The 19,948-nt window shown below is 35.7% G+C and overlaps 1 long non-coding RNA gene across 1 annotated transcript; it reads right to left on the reverse strand.

Annotated features, from left to right (window-relative positions):
* Positions 1-1,398: 1,398 nt before the first annotated feature.
* On the reverse strand, positions 1,399-2,105 carry LOC128295578 (uncharacterized). The gene is made up of 2 exons (XR_008286104.1): positions 1,917-2,105; positions 1,399-1,762 (listed from the first exon to the last, which is right to left on the reverse strand). It is a non-coding gene; the product is annotated as an uncharacterized LOC128295578 (long non-coding RNA).
* Positions 2,106-19,948: the final 17,843 nt, after the last annotated feature.

Here is a 19,948-nt window from a genome sequence, read left to right on the forward strand (position 1 = left end):
AGGTTAAAACTCCAATTTTTCCAAAAGTCACAAGACCGTGTGGTTAGGCCGTGCAACAAATTTAGGTCATGTGGACTAAATTTTTACCATATCTACATTACTTGCACTTGCGTGTGGCCAGTCCCGGTGACAATCGGGAATCGTGTGGCTAAAAGAATCCTACATTTCGATGGTCACACGGTTGTGTTACCATCATGTGTGGTGTAAGAATGTGCTATTAAGTATCAAATTTCATGCCAAATCAAATTTATAGCTCAATTGGTGCACATTTGGTCATTCAAACCACCTAATGTCAGTTTAAACATATACTAATACATCCATTTAACCAACCATAATACCATATAAGCTATTCCACTTAATAACGACACTTTGCTAAGCTTAACAACTTATGTAATCATCAACCACTCAAACATGACATACCAATCATCTTAGCATTTCTAAATGAACTAAAACATGCCATGTATTAACCTTTTAATCATCTAATCAATATGTCTCATTAGCACCATCTAACAATAAGGTTATATAAGCATTACAAATCATTCAAGATAAAACACCATTCTTATATGCTTCAAATTATGCACAAGACATACAAGACTTATAACAATTAGTGTACCAAAGGTATCACTCATTTATACGAATTAACATATTTACCTAGACTACTAAATTCAATTACTATTATAACTCTTTATACCATATTCAAGCTTATTTATAATTTACTTATACTTAACCAAATACATACACCATTATCATAGTATATAAAAGCATGTAGATAAAAGTTATACCAAGATAACACAACATTTAAGTCATGTCCTAATATCACTAATTTTCCATACAAATAATACATGTATTATCTAACAATTTCCCCATCAAGTTCATATTTCATATAAGTGTTACACATCCCTAAAATTTCACATATATTAGTTTTATATACATACCATTTCTAAGTTGCAGCATTCTCAACCATTCTCATTTATATAATCATTCCAAAACAACCAGCTCAATAAGTTTAGCATTTACCATACCATTTTCAATTCATCCACTCAATTATTCATTCAACCTATCATCAATTCATACCATAATTGCTTACCTTGCCTATGCATACTGATTTAAGCAACTTAACTAATTCTTTTCTCCTATCACAGAAAACATGTCTAAAACATATACAAATAACCATATACAACTTACCTTTCAACTTTAACATGCAATCCTACAATTCCTTATTAAGAATGTATGTAATACTTTAATCAATTACTAATTGGTCCTATACCAATTCGCTTCTCCTATTTACGATGTCACTTATATAAGTATTTTAAACATGGTAAAGACATACCTATACCAACAAGGCACTAATCATTATGCCACATTAGCCATCCCAACTTATATAATTCTAGTATATCATCTATCAACCATAAATCATTTTATCAAATTATATCAACTTCCAAGTACTTGTAATGGGCCATTTTTGCCTGGGCCTGAAGAAGAACCAAAATACAAAATATAAATATAAAAAAAACCAAATAATAAAAAGTCCAATTATTAGTCCTTTACATATCAGACCCAATAGCTTAGTTACAAGGCCATTTACAAAACAACCCAAAGTTACAAGGCCCAAATGACCCAAAAGACTTTAGAAACAGAAACTCTAGGGTTTCTTTCCCTTGCGCGGCAACCTTCAGCGGCCGTGCAGCCCAACGCCACTCGTACCTCCACGTCAACAGGCCGTACGCCACCCTCACGCCTAGTGCCAGCACACGCTCCGTACCTGCGAAAGAAAACAAAAAAACAGCAGCAAAAAAGGTGATTTCGGATTAAAATTTCCCGGATTTCTTCTTCTTCTTTGCTCAGTTTCTTTCTTTCTGGATCTTTCTTTTTTTCTTTGCATTTGAATGGATAGAAAAGGGGAAATGAAATTTTACCTTGTAAATACGCCATGAAACTTCTTCTTCTTCGTCGAAATCAAAATATAGAAGGGGTTTAAAGGCTGAAAAACAACTCTGAGGCCTGGACGGGCTGGTCTCCGTTCATGGTGGCGGATCGACTCTTAGAGGAGTGTTAAGGGTCGGCTTAACGATTGAAAAGGAAATGTCTAGGGTTACTTTAGGGTTTCGGCTGAATAAAGGCATGATTTAGCCTTTTTATGGTAACAGAAACGACTTCGTTTAAACTAATTTTTATGGTTTAAAAATGACATCGTTTGGACAAGGCCCGACCCCATCCGATTCCTAACCCTTAGGACCCGCATGTCTTTGCGGTGAAGGGTTATTTGCATGTTTGGTCCCTTCCTTTCGTGCTGGTGTTTGATTAGGCCTAATCCTGATTTCTTTGTTTTCTTAAATTCTCCCTATAATTTGCACGTGTTTGCACTTTGGTCCATGCTTCAGCGCTGCGTTTTGGGGTATAGATTATTTCCAGATTTGGTCTCTGCGCATTCGCACATGTTGCACGCTGGTCTCCTTTTATTTTAGCTGTTCATTTCATTTATAATTTGTCCTTTCCATTTCAATTTTATTTTAATTGAGTTTCCCTTTTTATTTTATTTATTTTATGGTTCATTATCATTTTTTTAAAGATACATTCAACATTTTTATCCTTGTTTACTTGTTTTTTTTTTACATTCTAAGTTATTTTAATGACTCTTTTTTTTTTTTTTAAAATCACTATTGTAATGTTATTTATATACATTATTATACATATATATATACTTTATAATAAAGTTAATTTCACTTCATGCATATTATTAATCTTATATTATTTTATAAATATAATTTCTTTTAAATTTATTCTTATATTATATTACATAATCCTACATGATATATCTTTTAAATTATTATTATAAGTATATATATTTATTGATGTCTATGTTTAATCTATATACATTACTAAATCCATGTACTTTATACCTATAGTTTTCTTTATATATAAAAGTATGTTTTTAAGTCTATTATGTATAGTTTACAATGAAGTTAATTTAATCTTGAATGCATGGTTAAGTGCATGTTCTTTTGCAAATAACTATTTCTAAATCTATTTATACGTATATATATATATATATATATATATATGTTTTATAAACCTATTGCATGCATTTCTTAAAATTATATTTTACAATGTATTTTTGTTATTCTTGAATATCCTATACATTATTTAAATTTTCTTGTATATATTTCAATAAACATTTTTTCCCTTTTGTATATTTCTTCATTTTAAAATTTCATTCTTTAATACGTTTTCTAATAATTGCATGCAAATATTTAGTTTGTCTTTACAAATGGTTTCTAATTGATCGATTCGTCAATGCATATATCACGTTCATCATTATTTTAAATTTGTCTTATACCATAGCCTTTTTTAATTATTATTTTGTTTTGGATATTTTGTATTGATTGTAATGTATTAGGCTATGTATGTTATTGTGGCATATTGTCGAAACCATTTTTAAATCGAGTTTTGGAAAATGAGAATCGACATTAAGAAAAATGAAAATGGGAGTCGCCACCAATCTTCTTAGGTGTGATTGGATCACCTTATAAAATGTTTTGTTTTAAAACATTAATTTTGGTCTACGAAAGTCGAGAAAACTAATTCGGGAGTCGGTTACGTACGAGGACGGGTTAGCACCCTCGTAACGCCCAAAAATTGGTACCTAATTGATTATCAAGTGTCTTTAATGCCGGAAATTTGAAAGTTTTAAGATGCAAACCTCTTTTAATTAGAATGTCTCAATTTTGAAAATTAAGGCTCACTTATTTCAAACGAGTCAAAACATCACATCCAGTAAGTTAGGACGCAACATTTTAAAACCTTTGAAACTAAGCTCTTCTTTCGAAAATTTCTATCTCGAAACAACAAAACGCCATATCCAGTAAGTTAGAACACTATGTTTTGAAATCTCGAAATAATTGTTTAAGTTTTGAAAACTCAAAATCACTTAGAAGGGTGCTTGACTATTCGAATTCAACGAGAAAAGTCGCAACCCAGTAAGTTAGGGCACTACCTTTCTCGAAGTTTCCAAACATCAAGCATTGCCTTTTAATTTTTTTTTAAAAAAAACTTAGAATATTATTTTTAAATGACGTTTTAGGATAACATATTAATGCATCATGAGGCATAGATGTACAAAATATTCTAACATTTCCATAAAAACATAAATAATATCATTATGACAAAACTAAATAACATGAACATACGTTTAATGAAAAAAATCATACTAGGGTAAATATAAGATAATAAACAAATAAAAACATGAGTAAACTAAAATAAAAACATAATACATGTAAAAATTATACAACAATATATATCATAAAATAGCACATAAAAGAAATAATTAAACATAGCATATAAAAAAAATGAAACTATGCACAAATAATATAAATGACATATACAAAAAATTGAATAAATAGAACATTTACAAATTATAAAAATATAATGCAATAGTTCAAAATACATGAAATGATAATATAATATATATATATGCATAGAAAATATATATTTGAAAATAAACTATATAAAAGGTTAAATATTATAATATATAAAATGCATAATCAAATGTATAAAAGATAGGAATAAATATACATATTTGTAAAATGAAGAAATTAAAATAAAAAAAGGTTGAAAAACTAAGATAGACGAAGAATAAAATAAGAACAAACCACAGAGAGTAAGAACGCAAGAGGGAGAGAAATTTGAGTGAATGCTTTCAAGAATTCTTATTGCTTCCCAAAACCCAAGTGATTTACAATGAAGGGAGAGGCCTCTAGTTATAGTTGAGCCTCCCCAAATCCAACGGTACATATCAATTACATCAACGGTTAAGATTAAAGGATATCTACAAATTAAATCTCCAAGATTACAAGATCATATCTTCAAGATTGCATATCATATCTAAGATTGTATCATATCTATGATTGCATATCATATCTAAGATTGTATATCCTTAAAGATTATATTTCCATATGAGTTAAGCTTATAGATGGACCTTAAATCTTTTCAAGTAATGGGCCATTTCGATTGGGCCAAATTATATGTTTGTAATTTTGTACTGGACTTGGACTTTATTTTATTTTTATTTTTTGGGGGTTTATTATTTTAAATACTGAAATAGGCCGGGCAAAAATGGGCTATTGCAGCTGCCCCTCTTTGCTCATTGTCGTGTAACGAGAATAGAGTAAAGACTATAAAAGGACCCATTTTTCTCGGTCTCATCAGCTTCAGACTTCATGGTCCTCAATCTGCTCCTTGTAAACTCAGGATTGTCATGTTGATATCTTCGATTTGCTCTCCGTCAAACACAGAGACGCCAAATCTGCTTCTTCGATTTGTTTTCTGGCAATACAAAGATGCCAAATCATCTTAGATCTGCTTCAGCGTAAACACGTGAAAGCCAAATCTGCTGTGTCTTCGATTTGCTCCTTGTAAACACAAGGATGTCGAATCATCTTGGATTTGCTTCAATAAAATCATCTGAAGGTTAGATCTGCTATGTATCTGCTCTCCGTCGAAATGGAGATGCCAGATCTGTTTTCTTCGATTTGTTCCCTATAAACACAGGGATGCCAAATCTGCTATCTTCAACTTGTTCCCTATAAACACAGGGATGCCATGCTGAAATCTTCGATCTGCTTTGCTATAAGCATAGAAATGTCAGATCTGCTATCTTTGATTTGTTCCCTATAAACACAGGGATGCCAAATCTGCTATCTTCAACTTGTTCCCTATAAACACAGGGATACCATGCTAAAATCTTCGATCTGCTTCACTGTAAGCACAGGAGTGTTAGATTTGCTATCTTCGATCTGCTCCCTATAAACACAGGGATGCCAAATCTATTATCTTCAACTTGTTCCCTATAAACACAGGGATGCCATGCTGAAATCTTCGATCTGCTTCGCTGTAAGCACAGGAGTGTCAGATCTGCTATCTTTGATCTGTACCCTATAAACATAGGGATGCCAAATCTGTTATCTTCAACTTGTTCCCTATAAACACAGGGATGCCATGCTGAAATCTTCAATCTGCTTCGCTGTAAGCATAGGAGTGTCAGATCTGCTATCTTCGATCTGTTCCCTATAAACACAAGGATGCCAAATCTATTATCTTCAACTTGTTCCCTATAAACACAGGGATGCTATGCTGAAATCTTCGATCTACTTTGTTGTAAGCACAGGAGTGTCAGATCTGCTATCTTCGATCTGTTCCCTATAAACACAGGGATGCCAAATCTGCTATCTTCAACTTGTTCCCTATAAACATAGGGATGCCATGCTGAAATCTTCGATCTTCTTCGCTGTAAGCATAGGAGTGTCAGATCTGCTATCTTCGATCTGTTCCCTATAAACACAAGGATGCCAAATCTGCTATCTTCAACTTGTTCCCTATAAACACAGGGATGCTATGCTGAAATCTTCGATCTGCTTCGCTGTAAGCACAGGAGTGTCAGATCTGCTATCTTCGATCTGTTCCCTATAAACACAGGGATGCCAAATCTGCTATCTTCAACTTGTTCCCTATAAACACAGGGATGCCATGCTGAAATCTTCGATCTGCTTCGCTGTAAGCACAGGAGTGTCAGATCTGCTATCTTCGATCTGTTCCCTATAAACATAGAGATGCCAAATCTGCTATCTTCAACTTGTTCCCTATAAACACAGGGATGCCATGCTGAAATCTTCGATCTGCTTCGCTGTAGGCATAGGAGTGTCAGATCTGCTATCTTCAATCTGTTCCCTATAAACACAGGGATGCCAAATCTTGTTTCTCTGATCTACATTGTCCCATAAAAGACATAACCTGTAGAATGCGTATGAGTTCATGCCTAATAATTAGGATGCTATGATTGAAGTGAGTCAAATTCTCCTAATTAGACATGTTATAATGCAAAATGTTATGAATATGACCCCTATTTCAGACGTCATCACTTATTCCCTCATCGAAGTTTTCCTTACTTCTCTCGAAGTCTCATTCCTACTTAGCTTGTGGGTTTGTACCATTCTTCAAATGCTATGACCTGCTGAAAATGTTTGTAAAATGATCCTCTCTTAGGATCGAATCGTTTGATTTGTTCAATCATCATTTAGACTGAAAGAAATTTCAGTTTCCCCGAGTACATCCGACCCTCACATATGGGAATTCCTTAAACAATTGTCCTGTTTCAGTTTCTTGTATTATTTAAAAATTTCCAGAGTAATATGCAAAACTTCATTTGTAAAGATATTTAGTTCATCTATCATTATTTTAATGCAACATACTTTAAGAATAATGGAAGATGAATTTAATCTTGAGAATAATTAGATTTGAATAAATTTTTCAAAAATACAAAGGAAATTAATCTGAAGGCCTATCTTTGAGAAGAAAAAGAATCTAAAGATAGCAAACAGGACAAAAGTTAGATGCCCTAGATATCACCGCTTGAGCATTTATATGCCAGCTCCATGAAGACTTTCTTGAATTCAACATGTGTTTAAAAGATCCAAAGTAATTTTTTGATGCCCCGATATGCAACGCGCTTCACTCTTTGTTGAATCAGATATAGCAAGATTACCATGTGCTCTTCAAAATTTGAGCTGCCTTTTCGGGTTTTCAACTCAAAACCCCTTTGGTCACAAGGCGCCCTTTGCCGGTTTTCACCTTGGCCTCTCCATTTTTTTATTTTATTTTTTATTTTTCTTTTTCCTTTTTTTTTGAAATAGAAGTCCCAAAGTGCCCTTTGCGGGTTTTCACTTTGGCTTCCTTGAGAAGTTCTTGTGAACAAACACTCTTTGTCTGTGTCATCCATTCTTGGTACATTTGATTAGGATAAATACTTTCAAGTTAAGTTCACTGGAGGTAATTTTTTACTTCATTGAATCATAAACTCATGAGAAAGAGATTGCCCCAGCAGCAATCCTAGTTGTCGTTTAATAAACCCTATAAAAAGATGGTTCAACGATTCTCAGCAGATAAGAATGAAGTTGCTGACTTTATCCTTCAACCTGGAAAGCTGAGGTACAGAGATTACTCCCGGAGCATACATCCCACCATGACTCGATGATGTTTCTGAAGCATCCCTAATCTTTGTAAATTGCCCCTAACTATGAGGCTGCCAAATGAGCGTAGCAAATAGGAGCCACAACAAATATGGCTGTGGTGCTCCTTTGATACATATAGGATAAAGAATGAATAGACTCTTGCAAATCATCAACCGAAAACCCAGCCTGGTTTAAGAGAACATGATAGTGGGTCTACCTCATGATTCTAATCATTCCAGCATGGGTACCAAGGTAAAAATTATTGTTCTTTGGATGGCATACTTTGTTGTCAATGATAGTACCATGTAGCACATTGTTAAGAGATCCCTGCTGAAAAAACTTGGTATGATGGTTTTTCGTACAACAATAACCACAATCTTTAGGGTTCCACTTCTCGTCAAGGAACTTGCAAGCCTCAATAACTTGTTCAAAACTTAATTGAATTGAGACTCGCTAACTCCATCCCTAAAAATAATGATTTGATCAGGTTTCCTCTTCCCTGAACTTGTATAGAAGTCTAAGAGAGCTTCCTTCATGATACCGTCATCCACTTTGTCAAAAACTGGTTTTGAAGAAAGAATCTATCATTTTAAGCTTCAAGGACTGTGTACGGCCTGATGCCCCATAGCTGGAAATCAATGGCCACTGCCTGGAGCTAACCATCGCAGCTGTTGACGGCACATCAGACTGCTCAGGAAAGCCAAACAATGCACCTATTCCAAGGATGATGGTTGGAACCTTTGAAACAACTAGAATTGAAGGTGTTTGCCCCAGCGTAAGCATAGAGAGTGGACAGTAGTTTCTTATGCCAATTTTTACCAGTCTCGATCATCTTCTGTAATTTATTTTTTCTTCTTTTTCTTTTCTTTTGGTAACCTTTGTTGTACTGTGGTATGACGCATTATCTTTGAAAAGACTACAAACTTTTGGCATTGTGCAGTTATATATAATCTTTTTTTTTTTTGAAATGGATGACTTTTGACTTTGTAATATTGGCATATGAAGCTATCTCCCCCTCTTAATGGAGTAGTTGACGTCCACAAAGATGAGTCATTGTCAGCTTAAAACTTTTGACGAGCTCGGGCCCATAACATACATGCCCCATAAGTCTTGACTCCTTTAAATTTGGCATTCATTGTACAACTGATGCGATCCCTTTCCACGGTGGACCAATAGTGCCCAAAACCTCATGTTTATCCTGGCAATTACAAATCCTCCTGCATGGGTCTTTGGACCACATTTTTGAATTCCCATAATAGTCTCAACAAGGTCTTGTTTTGTCTCCTCAGCTAATTCCAATTTCGCAATCTTTCCTTCCTCTAAGGCTATATTTCCTACCACCACTTCATGGGGTAAAAACCATTTTCAACAAAGTCAGAAACAATTCACAATTTCTGTCACCTTCAAAGTACTGAGATTCTTCTAAACACATATCGCACTCAAAAGGAACTCTGAATCTATATTATCGTTGCCTGTGTCATTGATATCTAGGGATCTATGATAGGCACACAAAAGAATATACAAGGAATAAATGAATTCAAGAATGACTATTTACACGAAATGAAAATTTATAACGAATGTCAAAGGTCAAAAGAATCAAATGAAAGAATATTTACTGGGATAAATAATAAAAGTATGTTTTATTGAAAATAAAAATGTCTGAACATGAGCCCACTTCTCAAAAGAAATCTCATTACTCCTAGGCTTTAGAGCAACAAGAGTGTTCTCAGTATTACTCCGTAAAATTCCTAAAGATTACAGGAAGTTCTTCTGCAGTCCAATTGTTTAAAGAACTTCCCGGTTCGTAAGGGCGAATGCCCTCAAGGTTTCTTTGTTCAGTCCCTTCCTCATGTATGACATTGATGGGATGATTTTCATTTCCAAACCCCCTTATCCGGGTAAGCTATCCCTCTTAACACAAAAGTTGGGGATATGTAAGGGAACGTCGTTAATTCCCATTCAACTTCTTTTTCACTCAGCCGTGACCCTCTTCTCTCTCTCTCTTTTTCTTTGTCTTTTTAATAACTTTAACTAATTAGGGTCTTTTTATAATTTTGAATGCAAATGGTGCAATGAAATGCTATAAGATGCAAATGAATGCAAAAGGTATCGATCTCAATTCAATCTCATTTATAAAACTTTATTTAGAAAAAGAATATCTTTACATATAAATGGATTACAAATACACTTTCGCCCTAATGCCTAAAGTTTTAACAACAAAACAAACTCTTGGCCACGATCAGATTGTAGCTCATATTGGTGCTCAATATGTCAGCCTGTGCCGCCAATGTCTATAAATAATCATTTGCCTCCCGAGTTTGAGCTACGACCTCACCGTGGGGTAATCCGTGCACTAAGGGCACCTCCTCCAATACCTGTGAAGTTGTTCGATTATTTTGAGATAGATTAGCGAACAGTAGGTATCCTGCTCTGCAGGTGCTACCTTAAAATAATATCCTATATCCTCAATGTTTCTTGAGAGCTTTGGATTTCTACCCATGCGAGCATTACGCCTCGGCACCTTCGCAAAGATAGCTAATCTCAAAAGGTCTTTGTATGATACGGTCTTCTTTAATCATTTTCTTTCACGCTTACTTGAGCTATCCAGCCATCGGGCTTGCATTTCCATTGTTTCGATAAGTACAACAAGAAAACTCAAGCTTGTTGTTTGGTAGCGGTCCTACAAGAAACGAGCTTTTTACCATCATAGGCAAAATTCTTTCCATCCAACTCATTTTTGTAGGTCTCATGCACTCTATCAATCACTTTCCTTCCAATACCCTTACCATCCACATGGCAACCGTCTTCATATGAAAGAGAAATGCTATAATGGTAGAAGTGTCCATCAATACTCCCACACTCACTTTGAATTGCTCATCTATCCTCCTGTCAAGCAAATACTGCAAGTCCCCTTAGTTATTGTAGAACAACTGCTTGGCTTCATTACTCCATTGATCCCATATTTCCTTTAACTTCTGGAGATTATTTTGCGCCACGCTGATGCGAGTGTAACCCCATAATTCTGATGTGTATCCTTCAGCGTTTCCTTTGACCATTTATGGACATTAGCGTTGCCCTCCATTTTATCAAGAAGTCCATTCTCCATAATAAAACTTTCTAACTTAGAAACTGATCGTGAATCGATACCTTTTAAATGCAAAATGACATGTACAAAAGAAAGAAAACAGTCAGTATCATATGATATTAATAAACACAAAGATAACCTAAGTATTTTTAATTCTATCTATATTGAGCTCTTACGGTTTTTCTATATGTAGTTTGTTTTTAAAGTTTGAGGTACCCGAACCAGCAAATTCCTCGATCCTCACCCATTATAGGCTCATTTGAATCGAGTTCAGTTCAGGGGAATACATTTCTCTATGGCTACACAGAGATGAAAATCTCATGAAACCATAGGTACGGATTTATCCCGAAAGTGATCCACTACCCTGCACGGAGGCGAAAACCTCATGAAGGCGTAGCTTCTCACTCCCACTTAAGGGTGTGACCACAACGGTTATGCAAATACAATACGTATCAGAATATAGTAACACATGTAATAATACAAACACATGTAATGCAAAGACAATTAAATTTTAAAATTTTTAATTTCCGACATTAAGACAAGAGATAATTAATTACATGGCTTGACTCTCTTATTAGTCCCCAGCGGAGTCGCCAAGCTGTCGAAACCATTTTTAAATCGAGTTTTGGAAAATGGGAATCGACTTTAAGAAAAATGAAAACGGGAGTCACCACCTATCTTCTTAGTTGTGATTTGATCACCTTATAAAATGTTTTGTTTTAAAACATTAATTTTGGTCTACGAAAGTCGAGAAAATAGATTCGGGAGTCGGTTACGTACGAGGAAGGGTTAGCACCCTCGTAACGCCCAAAAATTAGTACCTAATTGATTATCAAGTGTCTTTAATGTCGAAACTTTGAAAGTTTTAAGATGCAAACCTCTTTTAATTAGAATGTCTCAATTTTGAAAATTAAGGCTCACTTATTTCAAACGAGTCAAAACATCACATCCAGTAAGTTAGGACGCAACATTTTAAAACCTTTGAAACTAAGCTCTTCTTTCGAAAATTTCTATCTCGAAACAACAAAACGCCATATCCAGTAAGTTAGGACACTATGTTTTGAAATCTCGAAATAATTGTTTAAGTTTTGAAAGCTCAAAATCACTTAGAAGGGTGCTTGACTATTCGAATTCAACGAGAAAAGTCGCAACCCAGTAAGTTAGGGCACTACCTTTCTCGAAGTTTCAAAACATCAAGCATGGGCTTTTAATTTTTTTTAAAAAAAACCTTGGAATATTATTTTTAAATGACGTTTTAGGATGACATATTAATGCATCATGAAGCATAGATGTACAAAATATTCTAACATTTCCATACAAACATAAATAATATCATTATGACAAAACTAAATAACATGAACATACGTTTAATGAAAAAAATCATACTAGGGTAAATATAAGATAATAAACAAATAAAAACATGAGTAAACTAAAATAAAACGTAATACATGCAAAAATTATACAACAATATATATCATAAAATAGCACATAAAAGAAATAATTAAACATAGCATATAAAAAATGAAACTATGCACAAATAAGATAAATGACATATACAAAAAAATGAATAAATATAACATTTACAAATTATAAAAATATAATGCAATAGTTCAAAATACATGAAATGATAATATAATATATATATATATATGCATAGAAAATATATATTTGAAAATAAACTATATAAAAAGGTTAAATATTATAATATATAAAATACATAATCAAATGTATAAAAGATAGGAATAAATACACATATTTGAAAAATGAAGAAATGAAAATAAAAAAAGGTCAAAAAACTAAGATAGACGAACAATAAAATAAGAACAAACCACAGAGAGTAAGAACGCAAGAGGGAGAGAAATTTGAGTGAATGCTTTCAAGAATTCTTATTGCTTCCCAAAACTCAAGTGATTTACAATGAAGGGAGAGGCCTCTATTTATAGTTGAGCCTCCCCAAATCCAACGGTACAGATCAATTACATCAACGGTTAAGATTAAAGGATATCTACAAATTAAATCTCCAAGATTACAAGATCATATCTTCAAGATTGCATATCATATCTAAGATTGCATATCATATCTAAGATTGTATCATATCTAAGATTGCATATCATATCTAAGATTGTATATCCTTAAAGATTATATTTCCATATAAGTCAAGCTTATAGATGGACCTTAAATCTTTTCAAGTAATGGGCCATTTCAATTGGGCCAAATTATATGTTTGTAATTTTGTACTGGACTTGGACTTTGTTTTATTTTTATTTTTTGGGGGTTTATAATTTTAAATACTGAAATGGGCCGGGCAAAAATGGGCTATTACACATATTATTTTTGTTTTTATATTATCATATCAATTATTCTCCATGCATTATTGTAATTGGATTATTTTTTAGGTTAGTTATACTTAACGTGTTCATTTTGATAGCCGATTAAAATATATATATTACCTTCATTCATTCATCGTTGTATTTTATACATATATATATTATCCCATGCTTTTATTTTTTCTTTTGGTTTACGAAATATTGCTTTATAATTTTCAACCCTTTTTTCAAAAACTAAGTATTCTGTTTTATTTCAAGTCGAATTAATGCGTTTTAAGCTAGTTTTATAATTATTCATTCAAAAATTCTTTAAAACGAAGGCAATGTTCGATGTTTGGCAATTCGGGGAATTTGCCCTATCGTGCTGGGTTGCAATTTTCCGTTTGTTCAAAATAATCGAATATTCCTTTAGAATTTCACTCATGTCTTTCAAAATCTTTTAAAACGAAGGTAATGTTCGATGTTTGGCAATTTGGGGAATCGTGCCCTATCGTGCTGGGTTGCAATTTCCCGTTTGTTTAAAATAATCGAATATCCCTTTAGAATTTCACTCATGTTCTCTAGATTCTAAAATAAGGCAATGTTCAATGTCTAGAAATTCGAGGAATCGTGCCCTACTGTGCTGGGTTTCGATTTTTTCGTTGGACTAAATAATTGGCATCTTTTTTTAATTTTCAACATATAAACTTTTGGGAGTAAAAAATTATCGTGTTTTCGAGGGTATAAAGGATCGTGTCTATCATGCTGGATGTGATGCTGTATTCCTCTGAAACAAGAGAATTTTGATGACCAACTTGGGCTATTCAAATGTTTATAAAAGGAACCACATTTCAAAAACATTTTTAAATCTCAGACATAAGGACAGTATTTAATCAATTTTGTACCAGTTTTGGGCGTAATGAGGGTGCTAATCCTTCCTCATACATAATCGAATCCCGAACCCATTTTCTTATACTTATGTAGGCCAAAATCGATTTTAATAAAACAACATGTTTTATTAGGTGATCCAATCACACCAAAACAAAAAAGATTGGTGGCGGCTCTATTTTTGTTTTTTTAAAGTCGATCCCCGTTTTTTCAAAACCTTAAAAGGTGGTTTCGACAGCTTGTCGACTCCACTGGGGACGCAAGAGAGTCTAGCCATAAAATTGATTATTTGTTGTCTTTTTGTCGAAGTATCGAAAATATGTTTTATCATGATTGCATTTGTTTGTATGATTATTATGGTTCGGGCTTTTAGAATAATACTGCATTTCATTGCATGACCGTTGTGGTCACACCTTCTAAGTGGGTGTAAGAAACTATGCTTTCGTGAGGTTTTCACCTCCGCATGGGCTAGTGGATTGCTTTCGGGGTACATCCGTACCTATGATTTTGTGAGATTTTCATCTCCGCATGGTTATAGAGAAATGCATCCCCATGAATCGAACTCGATCCATATGAGCCTATAATGGGTGAGGATTGAGGAATCTGCTGGTTCAGGTACCTTATCTCTAGAACCGAACCACATATAGCGAGCCTTAAGAGCTATCCTTGGGTGGAGCCGCATCAAGCATTAGTGTTTGCCCATATATGTGTTATAATTATATTTTCTGTGCTTGTATTTTATCACTATTATTTGACACTAACTTGTGTTTTGTTTTGATTGTGTTTTGCATGACATTGCATACTAAAGGAGGTGTTGATTCGTATTCGATTACTAAGTTAGAAAGTTTGACATGGAGAATAAATTTCTTAATAAAGTTAAGGATAATGCAGCCGTCCGCGCATGGTCGGAGAAGTTACAATCGGAGAAAGGGGATAGCCATCAGAGTTACAGGAATTCACTCGCGTCAATGTAGCACAGAATGAGTAATAAGAGTTGAGAGATATATGGGCTCATTGGGATGAAGGGACCAAACAGTTGTTCTATCAAAGCTATGGTGATATATCCTACTTGCTAGATATTAGGGTAGACAAGCATCTGTTCCGAGTTATGGTGCAATTTTGGAATTCTGCTTACAAGTGTTTCACTTTTGGGAAAGTGGATTTAGTACCTACCGTGGAGGAATATACTACTCTGCTTAGGTGTCCGAAAGTTCAAGTTAAAAGAGCTTATGCCAAGGTCTTTAATGGTCAGACTTTCGCGAAGAAATTGATGAACATTTTAGGGATGAGCAAGCCTTGGGTCACTGCTCGGATTCAACAAAAGGGACATAGTAAATGTATCCCTTGGGAGAATTTAAGAGAGTTGGTTTTAACACATCTGGATGAAAGAAAGAAGGTCGATATCTTCACTTTAAGCATCTATGGATTGGTAATTTTTCCTAAGGCTTTAAGGTACGTGGATGAGGCGGTCACTGACTTATTCGATCGTCTCGAGAAGGGAATCACACCTGTACCTGCAATATTGGCTAAGACGTTCAGATCCTTGAGCATGTGCCAGAAGACAGGCGATGGGCAGTTTATCGGGTGTGCATAGCTGTTGATGGTGTGGTTTCATGGGAACTTTTGGAAGGTGGACAAGGTTTCTTATCGGGTCTTTTCTGAAGGTTATTCCCCGTTAAAAGTGGAGGCAGCCATACAAAGGAGAGAGGATATCTCGAAGGAGAAGTGGATGGAAATTCTTCAAAACCTCAGGGAGGGGGATATAGAGTGGAGAGCATTTTGGATGGTCCCCAATGAGATCCTATATCGATGTGGGAACTTTGACTGGGTGCCGTTGTTAGGAATCTGGGGAGCTACTGGGTATACTTCATTGCTTGCATTAAGGCAATATAAATAGAGGTAGTTTGTACCCGCGACTTACGGGCTTACTTAGTGTGAATTCTCCTTTAAAGATGACCATTATAAGAAGAAGGTTCGGGAACCTTCGGACACTTGGAAGCAAACTCGTTGGATGAAAAGGTTGGCTATCGGTGCTATGGTGACACCCGAATGCAACAGATGGTTTAGGAAGAGGGTCAATGATAATGTTCCTAGGCCAAGCTTGGAAGATGCTCGACCTATGGTGGAACAATTACAAATCGCCTCGTCAGAGTTGGAAATTATAAAGCAAGACTTCAAGAAGAATAGTTCTGAGTTTGGGAAAAAGATTGAACAATTGGAAGAAGAAAAGATGCATCTAAAATTAGACGTTGATGTTCAGAGGTCAGAGGCTGAGAAGTGGAGAAAAGGGAAAAGTAAGGCCGAAGAAGATCTAGACAGTTTGAAGACAGATTATAAGAAGTTACACCTGTCTATGAGGACTGCGAGGTTAGGAAAAACTTCCAAACAATGGTGCCATGAAATTCGAGAGGAAAAGACCAAATTCGACCGATGAGAAAGGAAATTTCGAGAGGCTCAGGCACGAAATGATGATTTAGAGAAGATTCTGTCAGAAAATAGAAATGAACGAGGTGAATTAAGGGCTAGAGTGGCAGAACTCGAGAAGTCTCTTCATTAATACCGAAGTCGTAATACCATAATGGAGTTGAGGGCAAGCTTGAGTAAGGTGGAAGAAATAAAGGGAAAAATAGAAGAATTAAAAGCGTCACTACAAAACCATGAGATGCGGATTCAGTTTTTCGAGGCAAGTGAGGAGCGTTGGAAGGATCAGCTTCACCATGCACAAGACCAAGTCAGAAACAGGGATTACATTATGGGGGAAGCCATAACCGAGATTTGGGAGGTAGCCGATTACTTGTAAGCTTTAGCGTACAAGTAGACATGCTGAGCGTGAAGTACGAGTTGGAGTCAGATCGAGGGCAGGAACTAGCCTCGTTGCTTAGGAAAATTAAGACTTTGAGCATTAGAATGAAGTTGTATTTGTAACTTAGCTTTATGTAAAGAATTTTATTTTCTAGTGTAGTTTTCTAAAGGGAATTGAATCAAAATTGATGCATCCTTTGCATTCATGCATTTGCATTACATCACATCATTATGCATTAAAGTCAATGGATAAAATACTTGAGAAATTGGAGCAAATGCAAAAGGACATACAGGAACAGATGCAGTCATAGATGCAAGAATAGCTAGCCAAGATTCAGCGAGAGTTGAAAGAGCAAATGATGAAATCCCAAAGAGAGATGATGAGTCAGTTGTCCCAATTGCTGATGGGAAGAGTGGATAAAGGAAAGGGTCCCGGATAATGTTGGGGAAAATAATGAAGACCCTCAATATCTTCTTGGCTTCACTCTGACACATGTACTGATGCAACCTGAAATTAATCTACAGAGACCATCTGTTACGATTAGGTCTCAGCAGATTCAGGCTGGAACTTTGATACCGATGAATTTCCAAACTGGCTCAAGCCCTAACCCTGTTAATAACCCGAATTATCCATTTGTTCCCGATTTGGATGAAGTTGCAGAAGAAGAAAAAACAAGGATGGAATCACAGAAGCAATTAAAGGAACGTTGTAATTGGCTGGAGGAAAAATTCAGAGCTATGGAAAGCGTAAATAGTCATCAAGGGATGGATGCTAATGACCTGAGTTTGGTCCCAGACTTGGTCCTTCCCCACAAATTCAAAATGCCTGAATTTGAGAAGTACAATGGAACGAGCTTCCCTAAAGCTCATATCACTATGTTTTGCAGGCGAATGACGAGATACGTCAACAATGACCAGCTATTAATTCACTGTTTTCAGGACAGTCTGGTTTGGGTGGCATCTAAATGGTATAACCAATTGAACCGTGCTAAGATTAACTCATGAAAAGACCTAGCTCAAGCCTTTAAGAAACAATATAGTCATGTGACAGACATGACTCCTGACAGGATCACTCTCCAAAATATGGAGAAGAAACCAAATGAAAGTTTCAGACAGTATGCGCAAAGATGGAGAGAAGTTGCCATACAAGTTTAACCGCCGCTTTTAGAAAAAGAAACTACGATGCTCTTTATCAACACTTTGAAGGTCCCTTTTATCACTCATATGTTAGGGAGTTCCACCAAAAGCTTCTCAGACATAGTGATGACGGGTGAAATGATTGAAAATACTGTGAGGAGAGGTAAAATAGAAGTCGGGGAAAGTACCAAAAGATCAGCCCCGAGGAAAAGAGATAATGAAGCGAACAACACGAGCACATTCAGTAAGGGTCAGTCCAAGTCACTAACTGTAAACCAACTAAAGACAGTGGCCGCCAATCAACATAGCACTGTGAGAAAAGAATCCAACGCGAGGGCAAACACAGAAAGGCCACAGTTCATGCCTATAACCATGACGTATAAGGAGCTATACCAGAACATATTCAACACTCATGTAGTGTCCCCTTTCTACCTGAAGCCACTGCAGCCCCTGTTTCCCAAATGGTATGACACAAACGCCCAATACGAATACCATGCAGGAATCATAGGGCATTTGATCGAAAATTGTACCACGTTCAAGAAGCTAGTTGAAAGATTCATTAAAATGGGGATTGTGAGGTTTGATGACCCAGCCGTACTCAATATAGCAGGAAATTCGCTCCCCAATCATACCGACCAAGGAGTAAACGAGGTAAGTGAAGGCGGAAGCAAGGAGATCAAATACGAGATTGCAGAGGTTAGGACCCCATTGAGACGGGTATAGAAAGAGATGGTCAAGAGAGGATTAATCATGTTGGATGCGAGAGAAGAATCTAAAGAAGAGAGGAACTACTGTGAGTTCCACAACGAGGTGGGTCATGAAATTCAAGAGTGTACGGAGTTCAGGCCTTCGTGCAAGACATGATGAACAATAGAGAAATGGAGTTTTATGAAGAAACCAAAAACCCCGGAGAGGGAGATATATGTGCATCGGAGGGAGAATTGACAGCGTAGAACCAAACAGTTAACTACCCTGTGGTTATCATATCACGACCCAAAAATAATGAAGTGGAGTGAAAATGCCACCGAGAGTCATAATCCAAAGACCTGCAGTCTTCCCCTATAAAGACAGCAAGAGGGTCCCATGGAATTATGACTATAACGTGATGATTCCGGGAAAAGAGAACTTGGCTGATGTTTCAAAAGAGGACCAAGATATGGGCTCTTATATGTGTAGCGGGAGGCACTACGATTCAGCAAACGAGAAAGTAGAACCCTCAAAAGGAAAAGCCATAGTGGTCGAATAGAAGAAGGAAAAAACGGCCAAATTTGAACTCCTTGTTAATAAGCAGGTCAACGAAGAGGAGGCTAAAGAGTTTTTAAAATTTTTAAAGCACAGCGAGTAACAACTAGCTTGTATCTCAGTGCTGGCCTTACTCCTAAGTTCGGAAGTCCATTGCAGCTATTTGATGAAAGTCTTGAATGAAACGTATGTTGCCAATGATATCTCCGTTAACAAGCTAGACCGCTTGGTTAGCAACATAAGTACCGATAACTTTATCTTCTTCAATGACGACGAGATACCACCTGGTAGCAGGGGGTTAACTAAAGCTTTACTTATCACCACGCGTTGTAAGGGATATACACTACCAGGAGTACTGATTGACAACGGGTCGGCCTTGAACGTCCTACCATTGACTACACTGAACAGATTACTGTAGACAGCTCTCACATTGAAGAGTGCCAGACTATAGTGAAGGCATTCGATGGTACGGAGAGAAGAGTGAT

The sequence above is a fragment of the Gossypium arboreum genome, chromosome 7, assembly GCF_025698485.1.
Source record: "Gossypium arboreum isolate Shixiya-1 chromosome 7, ASM2569848v2, whole genome shotgun sequence".
Classification (NCBI taxonomy): domain Eukaryota; kingdom Viridiplantae; phylum Streptophyta; class Magnoliopsida; order Malvales; family Malvaceae; genus Gossypium; species Gossypium arboreum.